The sequence below is a fragment of the Dendrobates tinctorius genome, unplaced genomic scaffold (genome assembly GCF_039654945.1).
Source record: "Dendrobates tinctorius isolate UK_male_01 unplaced genomic scaffold, ASM3965494v1 ptg000489l, whole genome shotgun sequence".
Lineage (NCBI taxonomy): Eukaryota > Metazoa > Chordata > Amphibia > Anura > Dendrobatidae > Dendrobates > Dendrobates tinctorius.
In genome coordinates this window covers 424201-449062 of record NW_027362150.1, presented here as the reverse complement: position 1 = coordinate 449062, position 24862 = coordinate 424201, and the positions used below count along the sequence as shown (strand labels likewise).

The window sequence follows — 24862 nt, the reverse complement described above, 5'->3', positions numbered from 1 at the left end:
CGGGGTTGGAGGCCAGGGTAAATAGTAGAGACAGTGGAGCCAGAGGCCTAAGTGGAGCATGGTTAGAATCAGTAGTAGTCCACAACCTCCATAAAAACCGCTGCCCATTGGCCTCTGCATGCGGCATGTGTAATCCTGGGCTCCAACAGCTTCAGTTGGTGTTCAGAAGTGTCGTCTCCACAGAGCCAAACACCTTCGTTAGAGTGTTAGTGGGGTTCAGCACTGCCAGCTGTTCCCCTGCTGTGGAGATGGCAAGTCTCCTGCTGCCTTCACCTGCCAAAATCCAGTAGGCCCCAGCCTGCTCCTCGCCTAATCCTGGGCTCCAACAGCGTCAGTTGGTGTTCAGAAGTGTCGTCTCCACAGAGCCAAACACCTTCGTTAGAGTGTTAGTGGGGTTCAGCACTGCCAGCTGTTCCCCTGCTGTGGAGATGGCAAGTCTCCTGCTGCCTTCACCTGCCAAAATCCAGTAGGCCCCAGCCTGCTCCTCGCCTAATCCTGGGCTCCAACAGCGTCAGTTGGTGTTCAGAAGTGTCGTCTCCACAGAGCCAAACACCTTCGTTAGAGTGTTAGTGGGGTTCAGCACTGCCAGCTGTTCCCCTGCTGTGGAGATGGCAAGTCTCCTGCTGCCTTCACGTGCCAAAATCCAGTAGGCCACAGCCTGCTCCTCGCCTAATCCTGGGCTCCAACAGCGTCAGTTGGTGTTCAGAAGTGTCGTCTCCACAGAGCCAAACACATTCGTTCAAGTGTTAGTGGGGTTCATCATTGCCAGCTGATCCCCTGCTGTGGAGATGGCAGTCTCTCCTGCTGTCTCCGCATTACAAAGACAGTAGGCCTCTGCCTACACCCTCCTATTTTCTGGGCTTCAACACAGCCAGTTGTAGTTCGGAAGTGCCGTCCACACGGAAAGAGATACTTGCTCCCGTGTCTCAGTGGGGTTCAGTAACGTCAGCTGATCCCCTGCTGTGTGGATGGCAGTCTCTCCTGCTGTCACCTCAATCAAAATACAGTAGGCCTCTGCCTACACCCTCCTATTTCCTGGGCTTCAACACAGCCAGTTGTAGTTCGGAAGTGCCGTCCACACGGAAAGAGATACTTGCTCCCGTGTCTCAGTGGGGTTCAGTAACGTCAGCTGATCCCCTGCTGTGTGGATGGCAGTCTCTCCTGCTGTCACTTCAATCAAAAGACAGTAGGCCTCTGCCTACACCCTCCTATTTCCTGGGCTTCAACACAGCCAGTTGTAGTTCGGAAGTGCCGTCCACACGGAAAGAGATACTTGCTCCCGTGTCTCAGTGGGGTTCAGTAACGTCAGCTGATCCCCTGCTGTGTGGATGGCAGTCTCTCCTGCTGTCACCTCAATCAAAATACAGTAGGCCTCTGCCTACACCCTCCTAATTCCTGGGCTTCAACACAGCCAGTTGTAGTTCGGAAGTGCCGTCCACACAGAAAGAGATACTTGCTCCCGTGTCTCAGTGGGGTTCAGTAACGTCAGCTGATCCCCTGCTGTGTGGATGGCAGTCTCTCCTGCTGTCACCTCAATCAAAAGACAGTAGGCCTCTGCCTACACCCTCCTATTTCCTGGGCTTCAACACAGCCAGTTGTAGTTCGGAAGTGCCGTCCACACGGAAAGAGATACTTGCTCCCGTGTCTCAGTGGGGTTCAGTAATGTCAGCTGATCCCCTGCTGTGTGGATGGCAAAGTCTCCTGCTGCCTACACAGTCGTACCACTACTGATTTTTAACCGTGCTCCAATTAGGCCTGTGGCTCCACTGTCTCTCGTATTTCCCCTGTCCTCCAACCCTGCCAGTTACAGCTCCGAAGTGGCGTCTGCACAATCCACACTTGTTCCTGTGTTACAGGTGTTCAGTCCGGTCAGTTAATCCCCTGATGTGTGTCCGGCAATGTCGCCTGCTCTGTCCACATTCCCATTATGGGAATGTGGACAGAGCAGGCGACATTGCCGGACACACATCAGGGGATTAACTGACCGGACTGAACACCTGTAACACAGGAACAAGTGTGGATTGTGCAGACGCCACTTCGGAGCTGTAACTGGCAGGGTTGGAGGACAGGGGAAATACGAAAATCAGTGAAGCCACAGGCCTAAGTGGAGCTTGGTTCAAATTAGTAGTCTACAACCGATCTTAAAATTTCTTCAATGCAGCCTAAGCCTGCTCCGTGCTTGTCCCTGGGCTTCAACACAGCCAGTTGTTGCTCGGAAGTGCCGTCTTCACAGAGTAAAACACTAGCTCCTGTGTTTGTGGGGTTCAGTAACGTCAGCTGTTCCCCTGCTGTTTTGATGGCAATCTGTCCTGCTGCCTCCCAATTGACAGCACATCAGGCCTCAGCCTGCTAAGTGCTTGTCCTGGGCTCCAACATCGCCAGTTGCTGCTCATAACTGACTTTGGCACGGGTACTCCCTCCTGCCCAGCTTGGTTCCAGCCCTGCCTGCTGTTTCCGGGAAGTGTCAATGTCAGTTTGCCACCCCAAGTTGCCATGTCGTGTTGCGGTTGGGTTAGCCGAGGCTAGGGTGCCAGCAGTTTAGGTGCTTCCTATGTGGACTGCGGGTTCTGGTAAGAAAGGTTTGTTCCATAGTGCCAGTAGGACAAGCACCCCCTGTAGGACTGTGTGATTCGGTAACTGCGGCCAGCTTGCGGCATGCCAACTTTGCTTTTCAGGGGTAACTTCTGATACCCCTCCGGGTGCCAGTACCGTCAGCTGGTTCAAGAGGACAAAGAACAGGAAGACAACCACCAAGATGCAGAACAACAAGAGAGAGAAGACAAAGAAGCATAAAAAAAACAAAGCAGAAGAACATTAAGCATAAGACTAATACTCTGAGCAAATGATATTATCTTATTTATAAGCAGAAGAAGACTAAGCAGTGTATGGGGGTGAGTCCGTTCCTCCTCGTGGTGCCCCTGGAAAAGGCCTGCTGCTGCAGGCCAAACTGAACGCGGACAAATCCTGTTGTAAATCTTTTGTGACAGGCAGAACGGAAGGTGTAAACTTCTAACTTTTCTAGATAACAACTACAGGAATGCCTGACACAAACAAGAATATGATGAAGAAGAATAGGAAGAAGATGAATAAGCTGAATATGTAGAATAATAATTGTTGAATATGAAGAATATGAAGAATGGAAGAAGAATAAGAAGAATAAGATCTTTGTAACTCCTAACATCTTTAAAAAAAAAAGTTTAATTCCTGCTATTCCATTTGATTGGGCTAAACCTCTATGGCTTTAATGTCTCCTCCACCTCCCACAATACATTCTACATTATTCTTAGTTGTTTTTCTTCATGTAGAATTAACCTACAAGGAAAGAAAGGGTTTTTTTTAATTCCGATATTTTGGCCCCATTGACTTGCATTGGTTCCCGGTATCGGAATCGGCGATACCGATACTTTTTTTAAAGATCGGCCGATCCATTCCGATCCGATATTTTCAAGTATCGGCTGGTATCGCTCAACTCTAGTGATGATATCAGACTGTGTGGGCTCCTGTCAGGTATATATTATTGTAGATATAGACTGTATGGGCTCCTGTCAGGTATATATTATTGTAGATATAGACTGTATGGGCTCCTGTCAGGTATATATTATTGTAGATACAGACTGTACGGGCTCCTGTCAGGTATATATTATTGTAGATACAGACTGTATGGGCTCCTGTCAGGTATATATTATTGTAGATATAGACTGTACAGGCTCCTGTCAGGTATATATTATTGTAGATATAGACTGTACGGGCTCCTGTCAGGTATATATTATTGTAGATATAGACTGTACGGGCTCCTGTCAGGTATATATTATTGTAGATACAGACTGTACGGGCTCCTGTCAGGTATATATTATTGTAGATATAGACTGTACGGGCTCCTGTCAGGTATATATTATTGTAGATACAGACTGTATGGCTCCTGTCAGGTATATATTATTGTAGATATAGACTGTATGGCTCCTGTCAGGTATATATTATTGTAGATATAGACTGTATGGGCTCCTGTCAGGTATATATTAGTGATGATATCAGAATGTATGGGCCTGTCAGGTGTATAGTTGTGCTCAAAAGTTTACATAGCCTGGCAGAATTATTGCTTTCTTGGCCTTTTTTCAGAGAATATGAATGATAAAGTCTTGATGTTTTCTCCACTCATGGTTAGTGTTTGGGTGAAGCCATTTATTGTCATACTACTGTGTTTTCTCTTTTTTTAAGTATGACAACCCAAAACATCCAAATTACCCTGATCATAGTTTACATACCGCATTTTTTGTAATACCATGTATAGCCCCCTCTAATATCAATTGACTGCTTGAAGTCGTTTGTGGTAGTTATGGATAAGGTTCTTTATTTTCTCAGATGGTAAAGCTGACCACTCTGACCACCAAAAGGTTTTGATGTTATCATTCATATTCTCTGAAAAAAGGCCAAGAAAGCAAAAGTTCTACGGCGGTATGTAAACTTTTGAGCACAATTGTATCAGTGATGACATCGGAATGGAGTATAAAGAGAGAAAAAAAACTCTGCATCACCATTAAAAAATAGAAATAAACGAAAAACTTTATTCAAAACATTAAAATAGAGAGAAAGAGAGAGAGATCCGGCACCCAGAAAGAATTTCGGGTTAAATCAGTGTCTGGAGGATCCGCCAGAGAAAAAAAACGTTGCAAGCTCCGTTTTGAAATCTTTGAGGATGGTGACGGACAGCAACTTTTGGCGGATCCGCAAAAAAAACGGATGCAACGGACGCCAATCCGTCAATAATGGAAGTCAATGGTGAAAAAAACGGATCCTCAAAAGAAAATTGCGGATCCGTTTTTTTCAAAACCTGGCGGATTGTGACTGATTGTAAAAAACTGAAGTGTGAAAGAGGCCTAACAGCTCTGTCAGTGATCTCCCGCCCACACTGAAAAAATATTGGAACATTTGTTAATAGTGAGCTGTACTGCAGGTTGTGAGTTCAGAAGCAGAGGATATAAGTACAGAGATGCATTGCTATGTACTATGTATCTCTATGTTCCTATATTGTACAGTTGAAGAAAATATTTTTTTCATATAAAATAAACTTTAAAAAATGCCAATTTCAATAACCTTTTCATCCCCCCAGTATTTTTTATCTTTAATGACCAGACCACTCCTGGGAAGTTTCACCACTGTACCATGTTTTCTCCATTTGTGGATAATGGGTCTCACGGTGGTTCGCTGGAATATCAAAGCTTTAGAAATGGCTTTATAACCTTCTCCAGACTGATAGATCTGAATTACTTTCCATCTCATTTGTTCATGCATTTCTTCGGATCGCAGCATGATGTCTACTTTTTGAGGATCTTTTTGTCTACTTCACTTTGTCAGGCAGGTCCTATTTAAGTGATTTTTTGATTGAGGATAGGTGTGGCAGTAATCAGGCCTGGGTAGGGCTACGGAAACTGAACTTTGCTTTTCGAAGATGTGACAAACCACAGTTAAAAAAAAAAAAAAAAAAAGTAGGGGGCAATAACTTTCACACAGGGCCCTGTATTTTCTTCCCAATAAATAATAAAGACCTTCATTTACAAATTGAATTTTGTTTACTTGTGCTGTCAAATATTTTAATTTGTTTGTTACTCTGAAACATTTAAGTATGACAAACATGCAAGAGAGTAAAAAACCAGGAGGGGTGGGCAAAAAGTATTTCACATCACTGTACACTACCGGGCCACACAGATCTTTATATGAAGATCTCCTGTATATACAGTAATGACCACCTACAAGTAATGACTTAACCCCTTCCCGACCAGTGGCAGCGTATGCGTCATGAAAGTCGGTGCCAATCCGACCAATGACGCATATGCTGTGTCATGGATTTAAAGTCCCCCTGCGGGTCGGGTGCCCGGGGTCAATGAAAGGTCACCCAACCCGCAGATACAGGGGGCTTTGTACTTCACCGGGGGGGTGGCTTCGCCCCCACGTGGCTACGATCGCTCTGATTGGCTGTTAAAAGTGAAACAGCCAATCAGCGATAGTAATATTTCATCAATGAAATTTGATGAAATATTACAAACCAGCCATGGCCGATGCTGCAGTAGCATCGAACATGGCTGAAGACACCAATCTGACCCCCCCACACGGTTAACGGGGTTGATCTGCCCCCCGCCGCTGAATGACAGTAGCGATCGGCTGCCGCTGTCATCATCTGCTCCCCCCACCTTCCGATCACCTCCCCTCCCACCCCCTGGTACCTTTCCAAGTGCTGCTCCCGGTGTCCCGCGGTCCCAGATCATGGGCACTGCCATCTTAGAAAATGGCAGGCGCATGCGCAGTGCGCCCACCAGAATCTGCGGCTGCAGATTTCATTCATTCATTTTGATCACTGTGACAAACTTTAACAGCGATCAAAGTAAATAAACCCCCCCTTTATCACCCCCATAGGTAGCCACATATAATGAAATAAAGAACATATTTTTATTTTTCCATTATGGTTAGGGTTGAAATTAGGGTTAGGGTGCAACTAGAGTTTCAGATGGAATTTGTGTTAGAATTAGGGTTAGGGGTGTTTTGGGGTTAGGGTTGGGATTAGGGGTGTGTTGGGGTTAGGGTTGTGGTTAGGGGTGTATTGGGATTAGGGTTGGAGTTAGAATTGAGTGGTTTCCACTATTTAGGCACATCACAGGGGGTCTCCAAACACGTCATGGTGCCACCATTGATTCCAGCCAATTTTGCTTTCCAAAAGTCAAACGGTGCTCACCCCCTTCCAGGCCCCGACGTGTGTCCAAACAGTGGTTTACCCCAACATATGGGGTATCAGCGTACTCAGGACAAATTGCACAACAACTTTGGGGGGCTAATTTCTCCTATTACCCTTAGGAAAATAAAAAGTAGCGTGCTAAAAAATCATTTTTGATTAAAAAAAGATTATTTTCACTGCTGTTATAAACTTTTGTAAAGCACTTGGGGTTTCAAAGTGATCACTAGACATCTAGATACGTTCTTTAAGGGGTCTAGTTTCCAAAATGGTGTTACTTGTAGGGGGTTTTCACTGTTTAGGCACACAGGGGCTCTCCAAACGTGACATGGCGTCCAATAACGATTGGAGCTACCGTAATTTTCCATTCAAAAAGTCAAATGGAGCTCCTTCCCTTCTATGCACCGAAACAGTGGTTTATGACCACATATGAGGTATCCGTGCACTCAGGAGAAATTGCCCAAAAAATTTTAGGATCCATTTTATCCTGTTGCCCATGTGAAAATGAAAAAACTGAGGCTAAAGGAAAATTTTTGTGAAAAAAAGTAATTTTTTTTAAGGATCAATTTGTGAAGCACCTGGGGGTTCAAAGTGGTCACTATGCATCTAGATAAGTTCCTTGGGGGGGTCTAGATTCCAAAATGGGGTCAGTTGTGGGGAGCTCCAATGTTTAGGCACACAGGGGCTCTCCAAACACGACATGGCAACCGCTAAATATTCCAGCATATTTTCCATTCAAAAAGTCAAATGGCGCTCCATCCCTTCTGAGCCCTGCTGTGCACCCAAAAAAGTATCCATGTACTCAGATATTGCCCAACAAATTTTAGGATCCATTTTATCCTGTTGCCCATGTGAAAATAAAAAAAAAAAAAATTGATGCTAAAATTTGTTGGAAAAATTAAAATGTCCATTTTTTTCCTTCCACGTTGGTTTAGTTCCTGTGACGCACCTGAAGGGTTACTAATCTTCCTGAATGTAGTTTTGAGTAGCTTGAGGGGTGCAGTTTTTAGAATGGTGTCACTTTTGGGTGTTTTCTGCCATATAGACCCCTCAAAGTGACTTCAAATGTGAGGTGGTCCCTAAAAAAATTTTTTTTTTTTTTTGTAAATTTTGTTGTAAAAATGAGAAATCACTGGTCAACTTTTAACCCTTTTAACTTCCTAACAAAAAAAAAATTTGTTTCCAAAATTGTGCTGATGTAAAGTAGACATGTGGGAAATGTTATAGTCTCTGGTTTAACAGAATAAAAATTCAAAATTTGAAAATTGCAAAATTTGCCAAATTTCTGATTTTATCACAAATAAACGCAAAAATTATCGACCTAAATTTACCACTAACATGAAGCTAAATATGTCACGAAAAAATAATCTCAGAATCGCTAGGATCTGTTGGAAGTGTTCCAGAGTTATTACCTCATAAAGGGACACTGGTCATAATTGCAAAAAATGGCCTGGTCATTAAGGTCAAAATAGGCTTGGTCATGAAGGGGTTAAAATACAATGACCAACTTTCTACTCTGCTTTCTGTGCCACTTTGAGGCATGGCAGGCACAACGTAGGAATGTTCTCCCATGTGGTCTGATGTCTGGCGGGTACAGTCTCGAAACGTCCTCACGTGTTGTCTGAGGCACGGTCTCAAAACGTCCTCACTAGAGTTGAGCGAAACGGGTCGAAAAAATTCAAAAGTCGCCGACTTTTGGCAAAGTCGGGTTTCATGAAACGAAACCCGACCCTAGGATGAGGTCGGCCACGAGGTCGGCGACTTGCGCGCCAAAGTCGCGTTTCAAAAGTTTGTTTTGCGCTCTTTTTCAGCCAATCAGGATCCACGGACACTGTGGGCAACGTGATGACCTAGGCACGGGTCACCACCATCTTTCAGAAGGGCATGCAAGTGATTGGCTTGCTTTGGTGGGCGTCACAGGGGGTATAAAAGGGCGTGCACGCCGACCGCCATCTTACTTCTGCCGATCTTAGTATAGGGAGAGGTTGCTGCTGATTCTGTAGGGAGAGCGTTAGGCAGGGAAGAAGACAAAAAAACTGCTTCTGCTGCTAGCGATTTGGCCTGCACAACACACAAGTCACTGTGTGTGCAGTGCAAGGGGAGGCTATATAGTGGTGTATCAGTGGTGTTGGTTGTTGGGCTGCCTTTTAAGGCTTCCTGACACGCTGGCATTGCTGTTTACCCACTGCTCCGCAAACTGCTTTTTTAAAAGCAATCCAATCTCCCTTATCCTCTAGTCACTTTTGTCACAGCTGTGCCATCGAGCGTGTCACATAGCGCTCAGATATCAGTGGGCCTCACACAATCCACAAGTGTCCAGTGTCCAAAAGTGTGCGCAGAGATTCAAAATCTCCATTATCCTCTCGTCACTTTGGTCACAGGCAGCTGTGCCATCGAGCGTGTCACATAGCGCTCAGATATCAGTGGGCCTCACACAATCCACAAGTGTCCAGTGTCCAAAAGTGTGCGCAGAGATTCAAAATCTCCATTATCCTCTCGTCACTTTGGTCACAGGCAGCTGTGCCATCGAGCGTGTCACATAGCGCTCAGATATCAGTGGGCCTCACACAATCCACAAGTGTCCAGTGTCCAAAAGTGTGCGCAGAGATTCAAAATCTCCATTATCCTCTCGTCACTTTGGTCACAGGCAGCTGTGCCATCGAGCGTGTCACATAGCGCTCAGATATCAGTGGGCCTCACACAATCCACAAGTGTCCAGTGTCCAAAAGTGTGCGCAGAGATTCAAAATCTCCATTATCCTCTCGTCACTTTGGTCACAGGCAGCTGTGCCATCGAGCGTGTCACATAGCGCTCAGATATCAGTGGGCCTCACACAATCCACAAGTGTCCAGTGTCCAAAAGTGTGCGCAGAGATTCAAAATCTCCATTATCCTCTCGTCACTTTGGTCACAGGCAGCTGTGCCATCGAGCATGTCACATAGCGCTCAGATATCAGTGGGCCTCACACAATCCAAAAGTGTCCACTGTCCACAAGTGTGTGCAGAAATTCTAAATCTCCCCTGTCCTATAGACACCTTGTACCTTGTTTTACATTACTATATAGTTTGTTGGATTTTGTCTACATTTCTACCAAAAATGAGGAAGGCTGGTGGAAGAGGCCGTGGAATTGGGCGGGGGTTGGCAGCTGGTAATGATGGTGTTGGTGGTGGATCTGATGGTAGTGGCAAGAGCAAAATAGGACCGAATGCAGGAGGTGCTGACCCTGTGTCATCGTCTGTCTACATAAGGCCTCGAACGCTTAGTTTTCTAGGAGTTGGCAAACCGCTTTTAAAGGCAGAGCATCAGGAAAAAGTTTTGTCTTACATTGCTGACTCAGCCTCCAGCTCTATCGCCTCCTCTTCTTCAGTTGTAAAAAGTAAAAGCACTGAGTCGTCATTGGAGGCTCATGTTCATGAACCACACCTTTCCTTGTGTCCTTCACCCCAACCCAGATTGAAGGATGACGCAGGCCATACTGCTGTTTTCACATACCATGCCTGGATTATCAAGTCAAATGGTGAATTACCCAGGCCAAGATGAATCTGACATGGAGTGCACTGATGCACAGCCGCTGATGGATGATTCTGCTGGTACATTCACTCAGAGCACTACATTGTCCTCGCAGTGTACAGAGCCAGATTTTGACCCTGATGAGACTCAGGTGCCCCTTCCCGCACACTATACCACCATACACGGTGACACAGAGAAAGGTGCACATGACATAGAAGAGGAGGTGATGGATGACCCAGTTGTTGACCCAGATTGGCATCCATTGGGGGAAGAGAGTGCTGCTTCCAATAGCTCAGATGAGGAGCATCCACAGCAGACATCGACATCACAACAGCTGTTATCTGGCAGGCCCGGAGCACTCCAAAGACAGGTTCCAAACATCAAAAGAGTTGCTGGACAGCTTGTCCAGAGGGTCAAAAGATCACAGCGTGCTAGGCCGCAAAATGTCTGCCAAAGTAGGAAGAGTGCAGTGTGGCACTTTTTTGAACAAAATCCTCATGATCAGGCCAAGGTTATCTGTAAGAAGTGCGCAAAGACCTTTAGCCAAGGGAAAAATCTGAAAAATTTGAATACCAGTTGCATGCTTAGACATTTAACCAGCATGCACTTGCAAGCGTGGACACAACACCAAACCTCAACTGCCACATGTGCAACTGATCACAACGAAGGTAGTCAGCAACGCTACATTGTTTCCCCCACTGTAAGCCCACCGGTTAGCACAGCAGCAAATGTTGAGGTGTCGTTGCAAGGCCACAGCAGTCAGGGAATCCCACTGTTATATCAACGAAAGACTGATTCTAGGCCATCAGAAAGAACACCAACTCCATCACCATCATCAACCCTCTCTCAGTCCGCCCTGTCCACCGCTACTTCCACCATATGCAGCTCTCAAGTCCAGCTCACCCTCCCAGACACTATGAGTAGGTCAAGAAAGTACTCAGTCTCTCATCCGCGTACACTGGGTTTGAACGCCCACATTGCCAAACTAATCTCGTTTGAGATGATGCCCTTTCGGTTGGTGGAAAGCACAGCTTTCCGCGAACTCATGGCCTATGGAGTACCACGCTATGACCTACCCAGTCGCCACTTCTCTCGCAAAGCCATCCCAGCCCTCCACCATCATGTGAAAGACCGCATTGTCCATGCACTCAAGCAGTCAGTGAGCGGAAAGGTGCACCTCACAACTGATGCATGGTCCAGTCGGCATGGCCAGGGCCGTTACGTGTCCATCACTGCACACTGGGTTAATGTGGTGGATGCAGGGTCCACAGGGGACAGCGGTGGTGTGACAGTGCTGCCTAGCCCACGGTATAGGAAACAGTTGGCTGTAGGCGTTCGACCCTCCTCCTCCTCCTCCAGAAGCGAAAGCTCGTCCACAGAGCGCAGTCGTACGAGCACTCCATCTGCAGCTGCCACTGTTGCACACGATGTGTCCCCCTATCGAGCAGCTAGTGGAAAGCGTCAGCAGGTTGTGTTGCAGATGATGTGTGTCTGTCGCCCAAACACCGCCGAGGTGCTGGCCGAGTACTTGAAGCGACAAACTGAGTCATGGCTGGGTAGTGTACATCTTGAGGCAGGCAAGGTAGTTAGTGATAACGGGCGTAATTTTGTGGCAGCCATAGACCTTTCAAAACTCAGCCACATACCTTGCTTGGCTCACACCTTGAACCTGGTGGTGCAGTGCTTCCTCAAAAATTATCCGGAGTTAACAGCCTTGCTCCAGAAGGTGCGAAGACTGCGCGCACATCCGCCGGTCGCCTGTACACTCCGTTCGTATGCAGAAGCTGCAGCGATTGCTCCACCTTCCCAACCACCGCCTCATTATCGACATTGCAACAAGGTGGAACTCCACCCTGCACATGGTGGAGCGGCTGTGCGAGCAGAGGCAGGCCATAATGCATTTGTGGGAGGATACACGGCCAGGCACTTTGAGAGCAGACATGGAGTTGACAGGTGTGCAGTGGTCGAAGCAGAAAGACCTTTGTAAAGTCCTTCAGTGTTTTGAGGAATGCACACGGCTGGTAAGCGCAGATGACGCCATCCTAAGCATGAGCATCCCACTTATGCGTCTGCTCATGCAAACTTTGACGCACCTTAAGGAGCAGGCGTCTGCAGCCAATGTTGATGAGGAGGAAGAGGAGGAGGGAATCCTTGATGACATTCAGCCATTGTCTGCTCAGGGACCTCTCCTGGACGAGGTGGAGGAAGAAGAGGAGGAGGATGGGGATGATTACTTAGGGGAGGAGGATGCATCTCGTGGGGCAAGTGAAAATGTTGGCGTGGCAAGGTCTGGTACAGGGTTTGTGCGTGACTGGAGGGATGTGGATTTGCCAGAAAGTGCTCCTCCACCCAGCACTCGCAGTGCATCATTGACACCGGGAACATTGGCCCACATGTCAGATTATGCCTTGCGGATCCTAAAAAGGGACCCCCGCATTGCCAAAATGATGAACGATGACGACTACTGGTTGGCCAGCATCCTGGATCCACGCTATAAAGGCAAATTACAAAACATCATGCCACAGGAGAACCTTGACCTAATATTGGCTAATAAACAAGCAACTCTGGTAAATCGGTTGCTTGAGGCATTCCCAGCACACAGCAGCGGTGATGGTTCTCATACGGGCCGGGGGCAGCTTGGCAGAGGTGTTCGTGGTGCACACAGCAGAAGTGGCGTTGGAGACAGGGGTTTCATGACAATGTTGTGGACTGATTTTTCAAATACCGCTCACACAACTGGTAATACTGCATCGATGGAAAGTGACCGGAGACAGCAGTTGTCAACTATGGTTACAAACTACTTTTCCTCCCATATCGATGTTCTCCCACACAGGTCATTCCCCTTTGACTATTGGGCCGCTAAACTGGACACCTGGCCTGAATTGGCCCAATATGCCTTACAGGAGCTCGCTTGCCCAGCTGCAAGTGTGCTATCGGAAAGAGTCTTCAGTGCAGCTGGATCAATCCTGACAGAAAAAAGGACCCGTCTGTCAACCCAAAATGTGGATGATCTAACCTTCATTAAAATGAACCACGCATGGGTTTCCAAGGATTTTGTCCCACCTTCCCCTGATGACACATAGGGTGACAGAAAAATGGCTTGCTTTGGTCCACCTCTTCCTGGTACTTCACCTATTTCGCCTTTTGCATCAGCTGAATGTCCAACATCAACATATGCCACTTTCTAAAACTCCCTAACTGTGCTGCCTCCCCCCCCCCATGGCCGGGGTCACCACCTAGCGCACGACACCGTGCGAGTGCCGTTGCCCTGGACAGGTGGGTAGGCCGACTCTTAGGCGCGGGCACTGGCACAGGGTCCCTCATAGTGCAATCAAGTGTCTCTGACGGTGGTGGTGCACACCCGCCGTCAGACACACCGCTGTACTATGAGGGGCCCAGTGCCAGTACCGACGCCCACGAGTGGGCCCGCCTTGCTTGGGCAGGGCCCCAGCATTTGCAATCTTTACCTCTCCCTGCTCCTCCGCTGTGTAATCTGGGCCGTCAAATCCATACTGTGCCTGACACCGTCTGAGCCTGCCTCCTGAGACATATATTTTGAATGTGTACGCTATCCATACATGTTATCCAGGGATACGGTACCCTTTCTAACCTTTGTGCAATCACGTGCAATCCATACTGGGCCTAACACCGTCTGAGCCTGCCTCCTGAGACATATATTTTGAATGTGTACGCTATCCATACATGTTATCCGGGGATACGGTACCCTTTCTAACCTTTGTGCAATCACGTGCAATCCATACTGGGCCTAACACCGTCTGAGCCTGCCTCCTGAGACATATATTTTGAATGTGTACGCTATCCATACATGTTATCCGGGGATACGGTACCCTTTCTAACCTTTGTGCAATCACGTGCAATCCATACTGGGCCTAACACCGTCTGAGCCTGCCTCCTGAGACATATATTTTGAATGTGTACGCTATCCATACATGTTATCCGGGGATACGGTACCCTTTCTAACCTTTGTGCAATCACGTGCAATCCATACTGGGCCTAACACCGTCTGAGCCTGCCTCCTGAGACATATATTTTGAATGTGTACGCTATCCATACATGTTATCCGGGGATACGGTACCCTTTCTAACCTTTGTGCAATCACGTGCAATCCATACTGGGGCTAACACCGTCTGAGCCTGCCTCCTGAGACATATATTTTGAATGTGTACGCTATCCATACATGTTATCCGGGGATACGGTACCCTTTCTAACCTTTGTGCAATCACGTGCAATCCATACTGGGCCTAACACCGTCTGAGCCTGCCTCCTGAGACATATATTTTGAATGTGTACGCTATCCATACATGTTATCCGGGGATACGGTACCCTTTCTAACCTTTGTGCAATCACGTGCAATCCATACTGGGCCTAACACCGTCTGAGCCTGCCTCCTGAGACATATATTTTGAATGTGTACGCTATCCATACATGTTATCCGGGGATACGGTACCCTTTCTAACCTTTGTGCAATCACGTGCAATCCATACTGGGGCTAACACCGTCTGAGCCTGCCTCCTGAGACATATATTTTGAATGTGTACGCTATCCATACATGTTATCCAGGGATATGGTACCCTTTCTAACCTTTGTGCAATCACGTGCAATCCATACTGGGCGTGAGAACGGCTGGCGAGCTGTTAAGCAAGCTACAGCACCTGTCCAGACAAGTACAGGGATTCCCTAGCGAGTAGACTTATTTGATTGTTTTCAATGTTGGGACAGCAATTTTTGGGGAGCACTATACTCTGGAGAATGATAGATGGGGCCCACCATACACTGGAACATTCCAAAGGTGGACATCAGACACTGGAGCAGCATTTACAGGGCCCATTATACACTAGAGCATTAGAAATGGGGCCCATTATGTTTGGAGCATTATTTGGGCCCATAAGACAGTGGAGCTTCATCCATGGGGACCAACATATACTGTAGCATTATGTGGAGCTCATCATATACTGTTTCAAACATTATATGGGACCAATGATTCTGTATGGAGAAATAGATGGGCCTCGTCATGAGATGTAAAAAGTGAGGTATTTTTCATTGTACCATACAGCTATTTATCTGCCGTATCGGAGCATGATGAGTTGTGGTATGTGTTAAAGGGGCGCTCTTTCGCCCAGGGCACATGAAAACCTGCAGCCAGCCCTCCCCCCCCCCCCCCACAACTTTAGCCAAATAACCCCCATTTTTCAGTGCGTAACTTATATTATGAAGTTAATTAAGGTTGACAAGCTTAAGTAAGAAGAATTGATGCTTTTGGCATTCAAATGGGCACTGTAGGTGTGTTTCCTGTCCTCTCACTGCCGACTTTTATTCCCCATTGACTTACATTGGGTTTCGTGTTTCAGGACGACCCCGACTTTTCCCTATAATCAGACGATCTTGCTCGACCCGACTTTTGGAAAAGTCGGGTTTCACGAAACGAAACGCGACCCTAAAAAACCAAAAGTCGCTCAACTCTAGTCCTCACGTGTTGTCTGAGGCACGGTCTCGAAACGTCCTCACGTGTGGTCTGAGGCACGGTCTCGAAACGTCCTCACGTGTGGTCTGAGGCACGGTCTCGAAACGTCCTCACGTGTGGTCTGAGGCACGGTCTCGAAACGTCCTCACGTGTGGTCTGAGGCACGGTCTCGAAACGTCCTCACGTGTGGTCTGAGGCACGGTCTCGAAACGTCCTCACGTGTGGTCTGAGGCACGGTCTCGAAACGTCCTCACGTGTGGTCTGAGGCACGGTCTCGAAACGTCCTCACGTGTGGTCTGAGGCACGGTCTCGAAACGTCCTCGCGTGTGGTCTGAGGCAAATGTGAACATCTTATACTCACCTACAGGGCGGTCTGGTATTGTGTTTGTCACTGTTCTTCTTCCAGTAGTCCTCCTTCCCGTGGATGATGCGTCCTACATCATCCACACAACCTCCCCCATGATGCTTCGGTGCAGGAACACGTCTCTGCCCTGCCGATCACAAAGCAAAGTACTGCAAAGCACAAAGAGAAGTCTGCACCGAAGCACGATGTAAGACACTGTGTGGATGCACTTAGGACGCGTCGTCGACTCAAAGAAGGATAGGAGGAGGCACCGGATTAAGACAAGCGAAGCCCATTGGATGGGGGTGCCCCAAGGGCAAATCTAATAAAAAAAAAAAAACAAAGTTATGCAGATTGGCATTCTAGAATGTTGTGTGTATATATAAGGGCATTCAGATAGTGGACGTGCTTTATAAAATGCTGTATATAGAGGGTATACAGGTAGTGGTCGTACTATATACACAGCATTCTAGAATGCTGTATATGGCGACATACAGGTAGTGGTAGTACTTTATACGGGGGGGGGGCATAAAAATGATTGAATACCCTGTAGTAAACAGCAATAATGCATGAAAATATAAGGTACTTGGGTAACACGCTCGATTTAAAAAAAATGCAGAAGCCATAAGCCATCTACCACTTCACAGTGACCCTAATTGGGACAGTGATAACTAATATTAAAACCCTTTATATATTGATGTGGTTTCCCATTCCTGTGTCCACTATTTGGGCCTAATCCTTCTCAGTCCTTATCCACAAGCACATCACAGGACAAAGCGGTAAGGTTTTTAATATTAGTTAGGACTGTCCCAATTACGTCACCGTGAAGTGGTGGGTTGGCTTTGGCTTTTTTAATAAAGAACATGTTAACTAAATCTCCTATATTATTTTCACGCACTGTGCCATTTACTGCAGGGTATTCCATCATGTTTGTGTTTTTTTTCTGTTCAGTGGCCAGTGTGAACGTGCGCTTACACGCTCCATGCACCAGTTTGTATCGTTTTTTATGGGGAATCCTGGTGACATGTTCCCTTTAGGCAGGCTTACATCTATGCAGATTGTACAAGTGAACTTCACTGTCTCAAAAGTGGTTTACCTGTCTAAGGCTAGTTTCACACTAGTGTATCTACATGCAGCGCACGGCGCCACTAAGCCCCTCCTCCTCCGGTCATCTCCTACTATCGCACATCACTGCATGCGATCTGCGCACCCTACCTTTAGCATAGGGTGCGCAGACTGTGTGCTAGTAGGATTTTGCGTGTGCTGCGCCCTTTTGACGGTGCGCCGAGCGCACCATGTTGCATTTTGGGGCGCTTGGCGCACAGTCAAAAAGAGCGCAGCGCACGCAAAATCCTACTAGCGCAGTCTGCGCACCCTATGCTCAAGATAGGGGGCGCAGATGGCATGCAGCGATGTGCGATAGTAGATGACCAGAGGGGGCGCCGTGCACTGCGTGTAGATACGCTAGTGTGAAACTAGCCTAACCCAGTTATTACAGTACCTTCCATGTGTTACACAGATGCATCATGGGCTTGTCCATGCATGAAATAAAAGGCTAAATTACAACATGGAGATCAGAGCAGTGTTTTATTTACATTCAGAACCAGTTTAAGAGGAACAAATTAAGATTTCCCACAGAAATCTCAGACTTTTACTTACAGAAATATTGGCTAAATAACATTCTTACATATATAGAAACCTTTAATTTTATAAAAGTGCATTTTTTTGCATTGAAAAATTTTGCTTGTTTCATGCAATGCATTTCTTATGTATTGTACAACTGTAATATGCTGTTGGTGCATGCGGGCAGGACTGATGGATCTGTGGCTCGGCCCCCCATGGCCTGTTTCCGGTGTCTAGGACCAGATACCATAATACCAGCCTTGAATAGAAGGAGACAGCAACCAACCCTGAGAGACATCCAAGGTGGGAACGCCCCGTCATGCCAAAGGGAGTCTGCTAGATCCAGGCGTAGTAGACCAGCGCTGATGGGTTTGTGGACGCCAGGAGGGGGTTGGGCCTGAAGGAAGGTTTCTTTTCCTGGCGGGTAGGAGAGTTGTCCTGTTGGTTGCTTTTTTGGACTGAACATTTCCGAAACCACAATTGGACTGTGCACCTCTTGGGAAGCAGGAGTTTAGGCTTCTGTTGCCGAAGAAAAGTACTCTTACCCTGATAGGTAGAGGGCAGGAAGCACTAGAAAGTTGGCGTGCATGATTGTTCAGGGCGCAGGTGGTGTGGCCCGGCCACCAGAGGCTAGACGAGAGCCTGGATTTTTAAGAGTAGGGTCGCAGGAGCCTCTGTCAAACGTGGAGGCCGCATGAATAGGAAGGTTTCCCCAGGAGATGTCCATATTGCTCAGGGGAAAACTAGGACATATTTGTCTTGTCCCTTCATTTTTTTAATGGAGCCCCCTCACTGCCTGGTAGGATATACCTGTCCTGAAGATTTCAAATCCTAACCTTTACACAGACTTTCAGGCGACTGGCAGGTAACGGGATTTGTCTTCCCTCCCTACTCTATCTGGATATGGGGGGGCGAGAGGGTAGGGGGATTAGTGGCAAGGACTGTCCGCCGGAAAACCGCAAACACTCTTGATGTGTTAGGGCCCTGCCTCGTAGACCACAGATGATATGGTAGTGACAATTCTAGGTGGGAGATCAGAGTGATAACTCCACTCTGTCGCCCTTAAACGCCATATCTGAAAGAAAAAGGGAAATCATTAATAAAAAAAATCAAGACCTAAGGCAGAAACCAGCCTGGGTGGTCCGGACCCATGTCTGCCTCCTACTGACACTAAGCGAAAACGGATTAGCTTCATGCCAGTTGGTGGTGTACCCTCCAAGCATAAGCAGCATACAAACATAGCTTTTTGTGTGCCCAAATGAAGCATTAACCACCCCGCACACCAACCAGAAGGCCACACAGGGTAACCCCCCCCCTGTCCAATCATAAACCTCCACCTCACACTAATCAGTGGACCCCACAGGATAAACCCATCAAAGCCCAAATGCTCCCTTCCCCCAAGCATAAATCCCCATCAGATGCCCGCTCAAGCATAAATCCCCATCATGCACCCTCCACCCCCAAGCAAAACCCCTCATCGGACGTCCACACACCCCCAAGCGCGCACGCCCCCATCGGACGTCCCCACGCCCCCACCGGACGTCCCCACGCCCCCACCGGACGTCCCCACGCCCCCACCGGACGTCCCCACGCCCCCACCGGATGTCCCCACGCCCCCACCGGACGTCCCCACGCCCCCATCGGACGTCCCCACGCCCCCATGCGCACAAGCCCCCATCGGACGTCCCCACGCCCCCAAGCGCACAAGCCCCCATCGGACGTCCCCACGCCCCCAAGCGCACAAGCCCCCATCGGACGTCCCCACGCCCCCAAGCGCACAAGCCCCCATCGGACGTCCCCACGCCCCCAAGCGCACAAGCCCCCATCGGACGTCCACACGCCCCCAAGCGCACAAGCCCCCATCGGACGTCCACACGCCCCCAAGCGCACAAGCCCCCATCGGACGTCCACACGCCCCCAAGCGCACAAGCCCCCATCGGACGTCCACACGCCCCCAAGCGCACAAGCCCCCATCGGACGTCCACACGCCCCCAAGCATAAGCCCCCATCGGACGTCCACACGCCCCCAAGCATAAACCCCCATCGGACGTCCACACGCCTCCAAGCATAAGCCCCCATCGGACGTCCACACGCCTCCAAGCATAAGCCCCCATCGGACGTCCACACGCCCCCAAGCATAAGCCCCCATCGGACGTCCACACGCCCCCAAGCATAAGCCCCCATCGGACGTCCACACGCCCCCAAGCATAAGCCCCCATCGGACGTCCACACGCCCCCAAGCATAAGCCCCCATCGGACGTCCACACGCCCCCAAGCATAAGCCCCCATCGGACGTCCACACGCCCCCAAGCATAAGCCCCCATCGGACGTCCACACGCCCCCAAGCATAAGCCCCCATCGGACGTCCACACGCCCCCAAGCATAAGCCCCCATCGGACGTCCACACGCCCCCAAGCATAAGCCCCCATCGGACGTCCACACGCCCCCAAGCATAAGCCCCCATCGGACGTCCACACGCCCCCAAGCATAAGCCCCCATCGGACGTCCACACGCCCCCAAGCATAAGCCCCCATCGGACGTCCACACGCCCCCAAGCATAAGCCCCCATCGGACGTCCACACGCCCCCAAGCATAAGCCCCCATCGGACGTCCACACGCCCCCAAGCATAAGCCCCCATCGGACGTCCACACGCCCCCAAGCATAAGCCCCCATCGGACGTCCACACGCCCCCAAGCATAAGCCCCCATCGGACGTCCACCCCCCCCGGCATAAACCCCTATCGGACGTCCACCCCCTTAAGCCTAAGCCCCTATCGGACGTCCACCCCCCTTAAGCCCCTATTGGATGCCATTCCCAGCATAAAACCATCATTGGACATTCACCCCCCGCATAAAACCTCATCGAACGTCGACCCCTGACCCCTCCCCAGCATAAACCTCATCGGACGTCCACCCCCTCCCAGCATAAGTCCCATCGGATGTCCAGCTTCCCCATCATAAACCCCCATCGGATGTCCATCCCCCGTCGGATGTCCATCCCCCGAAAGTATAAACCCCCACCAGATGGCACCTCTTCCCCAAACAAAAAGCCCTACCAGTCGAGCGCCTACCCCAAAATAAATCCACCCCTTTCAAGTCACAACAGATGCAGACAGGCCCCTTCGCCCTAGCATCAAGTCCCCAAGACACCACAATTGCGCATTAAATCCCCCCCCGTCCCAAGATCCCAACCAGACCAGGAGGCGTTAATGCACGCTTGTGGGGTCTGTTTGTCCCCGGGGGGCCCTACTGGGGATAATGCACGCTCGTGGGGTCTGGTTGGGCTTCTGGGGGTCGATTAACGCATGCTTGTGGGGTCTGGTAGGGCCCCGGGGAAGGGTTGATGCATGCTTGAGAGGTCTGGTTGGGCCCTGCATTAGACCCCCAAGGAGCCCACCAGACCACAAACGCATGCATTAACCCCCTCCCCGTGAGCCCAACCAGACACACAAGTGTGAATTAAACCCTCCGCGCTTGTGGGATCTGGTGGGCTTCTGGGGTGGGTTAATGCAGGGTCCACTCAGACCCCGCAAACGTGCATTAACCCCCCCAGGGCCCAACTAGACCCCAAAAGCATGCATTAACCACCCCTGGAGCCCAACCAAACCACAAAAACGTGCAATAATCCCCCCCACAGTAAGGAGCCCACCCAGACCCCACAAGCATGCATTAATCCCGCCAGAAACCCAAACAGAACCCACAAGCGTACATTAAAAACCCCTGAGATCCAACCAGAACCCATAAGCGTGCATTAATCCCCCGGGAGCCCAACCAGACCTCACAAACGTGCATTAACCCCCCCCCCCGGGACTACCCAACCCTGCGTGTGCATTAACCTCCCCCCCGGGACCCAACCAAACACGGCAAGCGTGCATTAACCCCCCCCCCCCGGGACCCAACCAAACACGGCAAGCGTGCATTAAACCCCCCCCCCCCGGGACCCAACCAAACACGGCAAGCGTGCATTAACCCCCCCCCGGGACCCAACCAAACACGGCAAGAGTGAATTAACCCCCCCCGGGACCCAATTAACCCCCCCCCGGGACCCAACCAAACACAGCAAGCGTGCATTAACCCCCCCGGGACCCAACCAAACACGGCAAGCGTGCATTAACCCCCCCGGGACCCAACCAAACACGGCAAGCGTGCATTAACCCCCCGGGACCCAACCAAACACGGCAAGCGTGCATTAACCCCCCCCGGGGCCCAACCAGACACGGCAAGCGTGCATTAACCCTCCTGGGAGCCCAAGCAGACCCCACAAGCATGCATTAGTACCCCCCGAAGTACAACCAGAGCCCACAAGCGTGCATTAACCCCCAACCAGACCCCACAAGCATGCATCATTAACCCCCCTCTCCCAGGACTGCCAGACACCCCAAGCGTGCATCATTAACCCTCTCTCCCGGGATTGCCAGACACCCCAAGCATGCATCATTAACTCCCCTCTCCCGGGACTGCCAGACACCCCAAGCGTGCATCATTAAACCCCCTCTCCCGGGACTACCAGACACCACAAGCGTGCATCATCAACCCTCCTCTCCCGGGACTACCAGACACCACAAGCGTGCATCATCAACCCTCCTCTCCCGGGACTACCAGACACCACAAGCGTGCATCATCAACCTTCCTCTCCCGGGACTACCAGACACCACAAGCGTGCATCATCAACCCTCCTCTCCCGGGACTACCAGACACCACAAGCGTGCATCATCAACCCTCCTCTCCCGGGACTACCAGACACCACAAGCGTGCATCATCAACCCTCCTCTCCCAGGACTACCAGACACCACAAGCGTGCATTAACCCCCCTCTCCCAGGACTACCAGACACCACAAGCGTGCATTAACCCCCCTCTCCCGGGACTACCAGACACCACAAGCGTGCATTAACCCCTCTCTCCCGGGACCAGCAGACACCAGAAACGTGCACTAACACACCCTGTACCCAGCCAGACCACGGGAGCATGCATTAACACCCCCCCCCCCCCCGGAGACCCAACCAGACCCCTCAGACGTGCATTAACCCCCCCCAGGACAAACAGACCCCACAAGCCAGCCTTAGCCCCCCTGGGAGCCCAAGCAGACCCCACAAGTGTGCATTAACCCCCACCCCCCTGACAAAACAGACCCTGCAAGCATGCATTAACCCCCCCTGGGAGCCAAAAGCAGACCTCACATGCATGCATTAGTACCCCCCGAAGTACAACCAGATCCCACAAGCGTGCATTAACCCCCACCCCCAACCAGACCCCACAAACATGCATTAGTAACCCCCCCCAAGTACAACCAGACCCCCACAAGCGTGCATTAACCCCCACCCCCTGCCCCAAACAGACCCCAGAAGCATGCATTAGTACCCCCCGAAGTACAACCAGACCCCACAAGCATGCATTAACCCACCAGACCCGTAAGCGTGCATTAACCCCCACCCCCCAAACAGACCCCACAAGCATATATTAGAACCCCCCCAAAGTACAACCAGACCCCACAAGCATGCATTAACCCCCCACCCCGACCCCACAAGCATGCATTAGAACCCCCCAAAGTACAACCAGACCCCACAAGCGTGCATTAACACCAGGGCTGTGGAGTCGGAGTCGTGGAGTCAGTCGGTGCTCATTTTGGTGGAGTCGGAGTTGGAGTCGGTATAAAATGGACCGACTCCTAAAATATATAATAAATTGGGTACAGTAATTCAATGCAGGATGTGCTGAATATTTTTTCATAGGATTTTAGGAAAGTTATGAAATGTCCTATAAATGGCTGTTATATTCCTGATCTAAGGCTACATTCACACACAGCGTTTTCCCTGTGTTTTTTGAGGATACGTTTTTCAGTTGCAAAAGCTGATCATCTTTTTAAAAAACCGCATCACCTGAAAGGTTTTTGAGCTCATAGATAATGTTTTCAATAGCAAAAGCAGATTAGAAATCTGCTCTATCTATCCATTTATCCATATCTGTCTATCCATATCATATATGTACCAAAAAGAATGAAAACCGGGTAGTACACCAATATATATTCTGTTCTATCTAAATATCTTGATTATTGTATCATAGAAATGATTAAATGTCTGAGGTTCACATTGTACTACAATAAATTTTTCACTTAAATATAAGCAATATGTGTGGGAGTCGGAGTCGTGGAGTCGGAGTTGGTGTAAGGGAAATTGAGGAGTCGGAGTCGCAGATTTGGCTTACCGACTCCACAGCCCTGATTAACACCCCACCCCCCTTCCCCAACCAGATCCCACAAGCATGCATTAGTACCCCCCGAAGTACAACCAGACCCCACAAGTGTGCATTATATACCCCAAGCCCCCTGCCCCAAACAGACCCCACAAGCATGCATGAACCCCTCTGGGAGCCCAAGCAGACCCCACAAGCATTAACCCTTCCAGACCCTAAACAGACCCCGTAAGCGTGCATTAACCCCCCCAGACCCCACCAGCGTGCATTAATCCCCCCCTCCCCTCCGGGAGCCCAACAGCTCCCAGGTAAGCCCCCAAATCCCACTAGTTAGCCCCAAGTATCAGCCCCATCAACCAAACATCTAAGAAGACACCAACCTGTTACTAAACCCTCCTGTCTGTCACCGACGCGGCTGACCTAACTCCACACTGCTCACAGACGCCGGCATCAGAGAGACAGCCAAGACAGTATGTAATGTAGGCTTCTCTCTCTGCACCAGAAGGTACAGACACTTGTAATGGCGTCTTCTCTTCCTGCCTTTGCTGTCAGAACACGCCCCCCTGGTATGACACGCCCCCAGAAGCTGACATCACACCTGGAAGGAGCCCATACAGTCTAGCATTTACCATAAAGCCTGGGCCTCATTACACAGCTGTACAGGGGTCTAGTGAAGGCTTTTTAGCCCTTTCCTCAGTCTGTAGCTCCTGGGAACAGGCCCTCACTCCTGTCCCTTCACTATAAAGCCTGGGCCTCATTATACAGCTGTACAGGGGTCTAGTGAAGGCTTTTTAGCCCTTTCCTCAGACTGTAGCTCCTGGGAACAGGCCCTCACTCCTGTCCCTTCACTATAAAGCCTGGGCCTCATTATACAGCTGTACAGGGGTCTAGTGAAGGCTTTTTAGCCCTTTCCTCAGACTGTAGCTCCTGGGAACAGGCCCTCACTCCTGTCCCTTCACTATAAAGCCTGGGCCTCATTATACAGCTGTACAG

The 24862-nt window shown here is 49.6% G+C and overlaps 1 long non-coding RNA gene across 2 annotated transcripts; it reads right to left on the bottom strand.

The window, feature by feature from the left end:
- Positions 1-17147: 17147 nt before the first annotated feature.
- LOC141077989 (uncharacterized) lies at positions 17148-24414 on the bottom strand. 2 transcript variants are annotated; one of them, XR_012227631.1, is made up of 3 exons: positions 24250-24406; positions 17542-18754; positions 17148-17162 (listed from the first exon to the last, which is right to left on the bottom strand). It is a non-coding gene; the product is annotated as an uncharacterized lncRNA (long non-coding RNA). The 2 variants fall into 2 exon arrangements; XR_012227632.1 differs by lacking the exon at positions 17148-17162 and having other exon boundaries at positions 17625-18754; positions 24250-24414.
- Between the last annotated feature and the right edge of the window lie 448 nt (positions 24415-24862).